We start from the raw sequence: 11,208 nt of genomic DNA on the forward strand, positions 1-11,208 counted from the left end.
TTCTCATACCCTCTATAAATAGAGGCCTTATGTAATGCATTTGTGCAATGCAGTAAGGCAATAAAATCAGTTATTATCTCTGTGTATTTGTCTCTCTTTGCCTTCAAATTGGTATCAGAGCATGAAGAGCTAGGCCTAGGAGGAAAAGAATTATGTGTTGATATGTATAACTGCTGTAGCAGTGAATGAAGCTTCTAATGTTTTCTTGATTGCAAATCATTATCAGCTTCTAAAGTTGGAGACTAGTGGCTGCCAAGATTGAGAGAAGAAAAGATCCCAGTTTAATGTTTGAAGAAGGTATGAGCTGATTTCTTGGAGTGATGTCTAATGATTAAAAAAAAAATTGTTAAAAGGGGAAAATAAGCATTATACTGTTGTTTGTTTAAGCTATATGTCATTGGCTTAGACTTGTTTCGTGGATTTGCTTTGTAAAGCAAAGTTTAAAATTGTAAGGTGCAGTTGTAACTGTGTATTAATATGGCTTCAGGAAGTAGTATAGCTCAACCACAAATTCCAATATTTTCTAGTAAAAATTATGAATTTTGGGCTATAAAAATGAAGACACTATTTTGTTCTCAAGGCATATGGGATCTTATTGAAAAGGGTTTTATTGAACCACAAGATGAGTCTACATTAACACAAGATGAAAAGGATAAATTACAAGATAATAGGAAAAAGGATGCTAAAGCGTTGTTTCTAATTCAACAATGTTTAGATGAATCAATTTTTCCTAAGGTTTGTGCTTCTAAAAAGTCTAAAAATGCATGGGATATTTTAGAAATAGAATATCAAGGGACATCAAAAGTTAAGATTGCTAAATTGCAAACTTTAAGGTGTGGTTTTGAAAATTTGTGTATGAAGGATTTAGACTCAGTTGATCAATTTCTAAATCAAGTAATGAATGTGGTTAATCAAATTAGATCATATGGTGATTATTTGACAGAACAAAAATCTGTTGAAAAGATACTTCGTTGTTTGCCTAGAAAATTTGATGCCATTGTTGTTGCCATTGAAGAATCTAAAGATTTGACAATATTATCTATTGATGAATTGATGGGCTCACTTTTATCTCATGAATCAAGAATGAATAGAAATAACAATTCTTCTTTGGAGAATGTATTTAGATCACAGGTATCTTTTGGCAGAGGAAGAGGAAGATCAAACTACAGAGCAAGAGGAAGAGGTAGAAGCATAGATGGATGTGGAAGTCCAAACCAAGAAGAAAGAACAAATCAATCCATTCAGAGTTCAAACAAAGGACGCGGTAGAAGTTCATTCCAACACCCATCATCAAGGCTTGATAAATCTCGAATTCAGTGTCATTATTGTAAGAGATTTGGTCATATTGCAAGTGAATGTAGAAAGAAACAAGAGGATATTGAAAAGAATGGTGCTAATTACTCAGATGTATTTAATAACAATTTAGGAAGTTTATTTATAACTTGTAATGTTGCTCAAGAAAGCTCTAGTGATATATGGTTCCTAGATAGTGGATGTAGTAACCATATGACTAGAAATAAAGATTTGTTTTCTAGCTTGGATGATTCTGTAAAATCTGAAGTAAAGCTAGGAAATGATAGTGAAGTCTCTGTAATAGGAAAAGGTGTTATAAATGTCTTGACAAAAAATGGAGGAAAAAGATATATTCTTGATGTGTATTTTGTGCTTGGATTAAAACACAATCTCATGAGTGTTGGTCAACTAGTACAAAAGGGTTACAAAGTTTCTTTTGATAATGATGTTTGCACAATCTTGGATAGAAATCCTAGTGGCAGGTTAATTGCAAGGGTCAACATGATGCAAAATCGAATGTTCCCCCTCCAGATTCATTGCATTCAAGGAGGAAAAGAAGTTAGTTTCAAGATAGTATACTCAGATCAGTCATGGCTATGGCATTTGAGGTATGTTCATCTTCATTTTGATGCTTTAAGCTTATTACAAAAGAAGAATATGGTGAAAGGATTGCTTCAAATATTGAAACCACCAAGTTCATGTGAAAGTTGTATTTTGGCAATACAACATAGAGAAAGCTTCCCAGTAGGAGGTTCATATAGAGCAAGAGCACCATTGGAATTAGTTCACACCAATATATGTGGACCTATGCAAACTCCATCTTTAGGAGGAAGTATATATTTCCTAACATTTATTAATGATTTTAGCAAGAGGATTTGGATATACTTTCTAAAACAAAAAGGTGAAGCTTTTGAAAAGTTCAAGGAGTTTAAAAATTTGGTTGAAAAACAAAGTGGTCACTACATCGAGGTATTGCGATCTGATAGAGGTGGTGAATTCAGTTCTGACGATTTTCTAGAATTTTGCAAATTTCATGGAATTAAGAAGTAGTTTACCACAAGGTAAACACCACAACAAAATGGTGTAGTAGAAAGGAAGAACAAAACCATAATGGAAATGGCAAGGAGTATGTTGAAGGCCAAAAATGTATCTAATGAGTTTTGGGCAGAAGCAATAGCATGTGCTGTATACATTTTGAACAGGAGTCCTACAAAGAGTGTTAAGAACACAATTCCACAAGAAGCATGGAATGGTAAGAAGCATACAGTATCCCATTTTAGATTTTTTGGATGTGTTGCTTATTCATTAGTTCCATCTGAATTGAAACAGAAATTGGATGATAAAATTGAAAAATGCATCTTTATTGGTTATAGTGAAGAATCAAAGGCTTATAGATTGTATAATCTCATTTCAAAGAAATTGATCATTAGCAGGGATGTTAAATTTGAAGAAGAAGATTCATGGCATGAAAATGATAATAAACAAGTCACAAGAGGAGCACCAATATTACAAGGTGGTGATGAATTAAAGGAACAAGGGACTTAATCAACACCCAATACTCCATCAAGGAACTTTGTGCAAGGTGCCTCACCTCCAAGTTCAAAAGTAAGTGATAAATTTGATTCAACATTCTCAACACCAAGTTACAAAGGTAAGAAGACAAGAAGCTTAAAAGAAATATATAATCAAGAAGAAGAGAATGTAGATATTTACTCAAATTTTGCTTTATTTTCTTGTGATCCATTGTATTTTGATGAAGCAATTAAAGAAGATAAATGGATCAAGGCAATAGATAAAGAAATTGACTCTATTGAAAGAAATAACACATGGGAATTAATGGATTTACCTAAAGGAAAAGAATGTATAGGAGTCAAATGGGTTTACAAAACTAAATTTGATGAAAAAGGTGAAATTGTTAAGCATGAGGCAAGACTAGTTGCTAAAGGTTTTTCACAACAATATGGAGTTGATTATAATGAAACATTTGCTTCAGTTGCTAGACTTGACACAGTTCAAACTATTTTAGCAATAGCAGCACAAAATGATTGGAAAGTGTATCAAATGGATGTAAAATCAGCTTTTCTGAATGGTTTTCTTGATGAAGAGGTATATGTTAAAAAACCACCTAGTTATGAGGTTAGTGGGCATGAAAACAAGGTATATAAACTAAACAATGCACGTTATGGTTTGAAACAAGCTCCTAGGGCTTGGTATAAGAGGATTGATTCATACATGATAAGTAATCAATTTGATAGAAGTAACAATGAGCCCACGTTATATGTTAATAATAATAAGGAAGGTCAAATTTTGATTGTATGCTTGTATGTTGATGACTTGATATTCACTGAAATCTATTAGTAGACATGTTCAAGTTAGAAATGATGAAAGAATTTGAAATGACAGATTTGGTTTTGATGAGATATTTCTTAGGTATTGAAGTTATTCAATGTGACAAAGGTATCTTCATTTGTCAATCCAAGTATATAAAGGATGTTTTAAAGAGATTTAAAATGATGAATTGCAATCCAGTGTCAACTCCAGTTGCAATAGGAACAAAACTTAGCAAGGAAGAAAAGGGCTCAAATGTTGATCCAACTATGTTTAAAAGACTTGTTGGAAGTTTAATGTATATGACAGCTACAAGACCAGACATCATGTATAGTTTCAGTTTAATCTCAAGGTTCATGGAATCACCACAAAATTCTCATTGGCAAGTTGGAAAAAGGATACTGAGATATATTGCAAGAACAATGGGATATGGAATCCTATATTCCAAAGCTAACAATTTTGGTTTAATTGGTTATACTAACAGTGATTTTGTAGGTAGCATTGATGACAAGAAGAACACTTCTGGATATATCTTTCACCTTGGATCAGGAGCTATATCATGGGCATCAAAGAAGCAACCTATAGTGACGATCTCATCAGCTAAAACAGAATATGTAGCTGCCACTTCCACAGTATGTCAAGCAGTATGGATGCATTGAATTTTGTTCAATCTTCACCATCATCAGGAGGAACCAACACTAATTCTTTGTGATAACAAATCAACAATAGCATTATCTAAAAATCATGTATTTCATAAGAGGGGCAAACATATTGATACAAGGTACCACTTCATCAAAGAATTGGTTAACAATGGAGAAATCCACCTTGAGTTCTGCAAATCTGAAGATCAATTGGTAGATATATTCACTAAGCCATTGTCAAAGAATAACTTTGAATATTTGCGAGAGAAATTAGGTATTACTGATGCAAAATTTGTTAATGACAAAAATTAAGGGGGAGTGTTGGGAGTATTAATTTTTTCCATTAATAGCAGACAGACAGTCCACCATCCAGCCCACAACTTAGTCGTCCATCTATCGTCCACAATAAATTGCATAGCAGACACTCTACCATCCCAGCCACCCATGTTTTTAATATATGTAATATTATATTTAATATAGTGTAACATTTGTAAAATGTGTTGTGTGTAGAGAGTTCTCATACCCTCTATAAATAGAGGCCTTATGTAATGCATTTGTGCAAGGTAGTAAGGCAATAAAATCAGTTATTATCTATGTGTATTTGTCTCTCTTTGCCTTCATGGCTGCCAACTGAGAAAAAGAAAAATATTGTATTGAAGAGATAAGACAATTGAGAGTGAGTTTTTAAGAACGTGAAGGGTCATCAAATCTTTGAAAAAGTTGATGCTTTAGAGAGATCAACGTAGTAGAGGATATCTTCTTTGCTACAAGTTTACAAACTTATAACAATTATGTGGTAGTTATTGGACGAAATATGTAGGGAGAAGATATAAATAGCTTTGAACACTTCTAATTATGAATTTAAACTATTTTTAATTTCATATATTCTGACCGATTGGCACGCTGTTCATGGTAATTGGAATTTGTCTATAATAACACCGTTAATGTATTTAGTTATTTGTTTATGAATAGTTGGAGATATCAACTTTGTTAAACTAAACTTATAGAATAAATTGTGAAATTTAATGATGAATAAATGAAATTGAATAATTTAAAGTTTTTTATATTTTTTAATATTTATTATTATTTATTATGTATATTTTCAATATTATCATTCTTTCTATATTCTTTTAGTCAATTTTTTGTCTTTCATGTATGCAATTCATGTCAACAATGTTCTATACAAATGATTGTATTTCAATTATTGAAAATTATTATGAAGATGATTATTAATTTGGAGGTCTCAAAAAGAAACTGGCATTTGACAATGAACTAACATTAATATCAATGAGCGGGAGAGCGGGCCACAAAGGGGCTAGGGTTTTTATCTAGGATGCTTATGATGGTGAGGACAAGGAGTCTAAAGCAGACCAGGATGATGGATGGGGGGCTTCTTTGTGATGATTCCCTCTAGCTTTGTTGGTTACTATCATTTTTTGAGGGTGGATGTCACTGGTGCATGATGGAGTGGTTTTTCTATTGTTCAATGGGTGTTTGTTGCTGAAGTACACTTTTCTTAGAGTGTCTCTTCTCCACACTCCAAAGGGCTTTGGCTCTTATGGGTGGTGATTGAAGATGGAAGGTCTGATGTTGGTGTTTGGGGTGTTGTTGGGTTGTGCACTGGTTAGACCTCTATAAGGGGTTCGGTTTTGTGTGTGGAGGTGTTTCTTATTGGAACCCTTGTTCCCCACTTTGGGTTTTGGATGTATGGGGTCTTTTGTCCTAGGTGTGTTGCTGGTCTCTACCTCCAATGCACTCTCTTGTATTTGGAGTTTCTCGAAGATGAGGATACAGATGGGTTTGGTGCGGTGCGGAGGGCTATGTATAGTGGATTTATCATGTGAACCCTAGGGTTTGTAATGGTTTGGATGTTGATGCTTAGGTCTGTAGGGGGAATGTGGTCCATGTCCTTAGTGCTAGTTCTATTGACAAGGGTGTTTTTCCTAGATTGGTTTTCATTTTTAGGGGTTTTACTATTGATAGCTCCCCTTGGATGGGCATTTTTTCATTATTTGGGGCTTCTCTTACCTCTTGGTGTTTCTTACTTTGGGGATTCCTTTGGATGCTCATGCTCTAAGGTGAATGCTTGCTCTATTTGGGACTCAAATCTAGTTAAGGTAGTCATTTTAGAGTCTTGGATGCATGTGTGGTGGAGGTTTCCTCCGTCCTATTCTTTCACTTTCCTATTTCCTATTGAGGTGGAGGACCCTATTGAGGTAGGGGCTAAGCTTATGGAGGTAGATGGTTGCTGGAGGAAAGTGGTTGTAAATGTGTTCATCAGGTACTCTCCCATTGTTTATGAGTATCTATTTCCTATTGTAAGAGATCTAGCTAGAGTGAGCATGTATAGATGATGTACATCAAGTGGTGAAGAAAGGATGACTCCGCAGATAAACACTTTGGTGTGGAGATTTGTGTTACATCCTATGGAGATGGCCTAGGTCTTACTCTTAGCTTCTAAGTTCACTGCTCCTATGGAGTTGGAGATCATATTTGGGTGTTGGAAAGAAGAGGAGACTTCTATTGAGATACTAAATACTTGCTCTACTTTTAGTAGTCTTGTTAGTGGAGGAATGGGGAGTTGCTCTTACCTCTAGGGCTTGGTCTTCCTCCTCTTTGCTCCTCCCAGTATTGTGTTTTGGGAGTTTGTGGGGGGCTGGAAGACTTTTGACTATGTTTTCCAAGGTTGGAGTCTTTCCTGGACCTATGGTTGGATGATATGCATTATCTTTGTCAATGTTAGAGGTATAGTCTTGTTTGGTCCTATTTTTTTACTTACTGTTCTGATAGGCATAGATGGCCTGAGTTTGTTCACTTGTTTCTTATGAAGATTTATTGTCTTAGTTTCTCTTGTGATCAAGTGATTTCTGGAAGTTTTAAAGGGCACACTTTGGTCCTTTGTTGTTATTTTTGGTTTAAGTCTATAGCTATATTATTATGAGGGCTTGTCCCAAGTCTTTCACTGTTAGAATTGACTGTGGTTTACAAGTCAGTCACTTGTGGACCTTTGTCTTTGACAGAAGGAGATCCGACACATCTGGATCTTTCTTTACTAGGCATTGTAATGTCCTGCTCTTGGTGTCTAGTGTTCTATTTGTACTTTGGGAAAACACCTACTAATTGTTATTTTTCTTAATAAAAAACATTAATAAAAATATTAGACTAAAATTAAAATGACTTATGTAGTCTACTCTATAGAGAACTATAGATTTATTTTTTTCATATCATCCAAAAACTTGTGTTTTCACATTAATATATGTTCCAGTATTCCATCTATAATTTGACTAGTATGAAAATATTTTGTATAAATTAGGTTTTTTCTAATAAACTATGCATTTCTTTGGATAAGACAAAACTTAAACTTAAAAAATAACTATTTGACACTTATAATGTATTATTATAGGTTAATTCATTTAAGAAATAAAATGTAATGTTTTTCATTTTTGAAGAACAACTAACACCTTTCCTACACCAGCAACTATATTGCACTTTATGATCTAATATTAGACATGAAAATTGCAAGAAATTTTTTGTTTCACTTAGACAATAAATGTCAAATAGAAATGCTTGCTTAAAAAAAATTTAAATTTATTTTACAATTTATTGTCTATTTGACCTTTGATTAATTGTCAAAAATTAATGCTTGCTAATAGAAAATATTAAGAAACCACAAATCTTTTTGTAAAACAATTAGAATTACTATAAATTAACTTACAAACACTACTTTTTAAATTTTATTGATGTTATACACATTCTAACATTATTTCTATACATGCTATTCTACATCAATTATTTGACTCCAAATTTCATTTTATAATTGTATTTAATTACTTGTATTTCTTCCAAGAAGCTTATTCAAAATGTATGCAATAAACCCTACCACATTACTGTTCTTATTTAATTATTTATGCTGCTTCTACCTTGAAAGTATTACTTCAAAGAGAACCCTCATTATTATGGACTACAACAAAACCATGGAAGTTGATATGCTTCTGTTGCCCTTTTCTGCCAGCAACCATTGTTGCTTGAATGCGTCTCCACTAAACAAGGAAAGGTGAAGTCAGAACCATTTGTTTCAACGTGTTGAGTTTCTTCCCTCGAGTCATTGTTATAAGCTTTGAGGCAAGGATGGTAAGAAGAGGAGGGTGTCTCTGTAATTGAAATTTTATATTCTGATTGTTCTAATTGTATGGCACTTTGGGGGTCTCTCAAACATTTGAAACTATGAAGAAGATGAGCTGGAGAAGATGCTTCTTCTGAATTAGTTGGTCCGCTTGATAGATTTTCTTGCCTTTCATGAAGCTTAATCTTAGCTGTCTGGTGCCACTTCTTCAATGACATGGCTATTCTTTCGCCAAATATGGATGTTATCGTGTGTACCCCATCTGCATTCACAAAGCCCATATTTCATTCTTACAAACTAATAATCAAATGTTTCTATCTTTATTCATGTATCAGCACTTACCTGTGTAACAAGAACATAAAGGGGAAGAATTGCATAGCTGCACGGTAGTTGACCTGTAACCCTAATTTGATAGAAAAAAATGTTTTGAGGTTAAAAATATGGTTGATTTCGTCAACAACGTTTTTAAGAATTATTGTAAATATTAATAATATTTTAATCATTTTACCATTAAAACAAATTAGCATAATCTAAAACGTGCGTATTTACGTACCAAAACTAATGTACTTTAATGAACTTTTCTTGAAGTGAAAAATTGTCTGCCGAAAGAGATCAAGTAGGTCAAATAAACTTACCCCAAGCGTACTCTAACTACAATATGTGCCATCGGTTTGTGCAACTTTTATTTTCCTTTGTTTCATTTGTTGCATGGGCATCTCATCCAGATTCATAGGAAACATAGAGGACTTGGGGTCATACCATAACTCGATATATTCTCCTAAATATAATGCTCTAGGTAGGACTCATTTTTTAAAAACTGGTGAACATGGAAAAGAAAAATGAATATGTCTAACCAATGAAAGAAATAAGTATGAAATAGTTATAAAAAAAACTTATTAAATTTATGTTTAACATAAGTGAGGTTGTATGAAATATATGGAAGAGAAAATCTAACTACAAAATGTAATATATATAATGATCTAAAAATAAATATTAGATAAAAATAGTTGTTCTAGGTTCATGGAAATATACAAATTTGAATTGAATATATAAATTAGAAGTGAATGTAGTATTTGTAGAAGGAATGATATTTTTATGGTGATAAATTTGTTCAAAGTGGATATGAAATTAAGTTGTATAGTATTAGAATAATCCACACTAAATATAAGCAAAATGAAAAAAAATATGAGGGATGTTAAACTATCAAATGAAATACTAAATTTTGTTGAGATGATCTCATGTGTCACTTATGTTTGGGAGAAAGAGAAAAAAACTTCATTGACTATTTGGGGTCTTGCCAAAATTTTCATGCATCTCTTTTATTCTATTAGTCTCCATTGCCATTAAAAAAATAAATTTTTTTTGGTGCATTCTCACTATATGTCAATGTATTTAAGGGAGACCGTTGTAAATGGAACGAATAATAGTAAGGTTCTCTACAATTATGCTATTTTCTATCAGAGACTAATGTGTGTAATATAGTAGTGCCAAGAACAATATTAAAAAGTAAAATATAAAATAGATTTATGTTCAATTTATTTCACTTAAGAAGAAATAATAGATCTAGAAGTTAATGTTGCAAGATATTTCTAGATATGATTGTGTATCTAATTATTTTTACCATCAACATGTGAGATCATAGGCTGATCCAACATCAAAGGGTAGAGAGGGACATATAAGAGGCATGTTACAAAAGAGATAAAGAAAAAGAAAAAGAAATTAAACAAAAGAAAAATTGCAAAAACAAAAGGCACAAGCTCATAGAAATGACTATCTTTCATAGACATATACAAATTTGTTGTAGTCATCAAGTTCTTTCTTTCTTTCCACACTGTTCCTCTTTGAAAACACATCAAATCTTATATTTTCACTTTCAATCATCTTGTTAGTAACCTTGTTTAAACATTTGTACAATTTATTTTTTAGATGAATAACCAAGGAAAATATCTTCATCTTTTTAATATTAAAGTTTACCAATCCTCGGTATCTTTATGAATGTAACACATGTTACCAAAGATTTTGAAATAGCCTACATTTGGAGTATGACCATACCATAATTCATAGGGTGTTTTGTTTGTTCCTTTCTTTAATTAAACTCATTTGAGAGTATAAACAACTATACTGGTAGCTTCTCTCTAGAATATTTGAGATATCTCCTTCTCAATCATTAGAGTACTTGCACAATCCATGATGTATCTATTTCTCCTTTCAACAATATTATTCTATTGTGGCATTCTTGGTGCAAATAACTCTCTTTTGATACAATTCTTAGAACAAAAGTTAGTGAATTTAGCAGACATAAACTTACCACCTCTATTAGATCTCAAACATTTTAAAGATTTACCAATTTACTTTTCAACTCTATATTTATACTATTTGAACATATCAAAAACATTTGATTTCACTTTTATGAACATTAAATTCGTCATCCTTGAATAATCATCCACAAACAATATGAAGTATGTATCACCATTCTAATTGTCAACACCAATTGGACCATATAAATAACTATTCACCAATTCTAGAATATCATTTGGAGTGTGTTTCTTCCTACAAAAACTCGGCTTTGTCATCTCACCAATCTTACATTCTTTGTACTTAACATTCTCAGATTTTTGCAAATTCGGTAAGCCTCTTACTCTTTTCTTTCTATTGATTTTAACCATATTCTCAAAATTTAGATGACATAACATTTTATGCCATAAGAAAAAATGTTTAATTCTAGCAAATAAGCATGTCCCAACTATAGGATCAAGGTAGAATAAGTTATTTTTTTTGTGCATTCATGTTCCAATCAAATTTCCCTCATCATCATCATCATCA

Source organism: Cupressus sempervirens, chromosome 11, assembly GCF_028749045.1.
Source record: "Cupressus sempervirens isolate cs-2001-9-10 chromosome 11, ASM2874904v1, whole genome shotgun sequence".
NCBI lineage: Eukaryota > Viridiplantae > Streptophyta > Pinopsida > Cupressales > Cupressaceae > Cupressus > Cupressus sempervirens.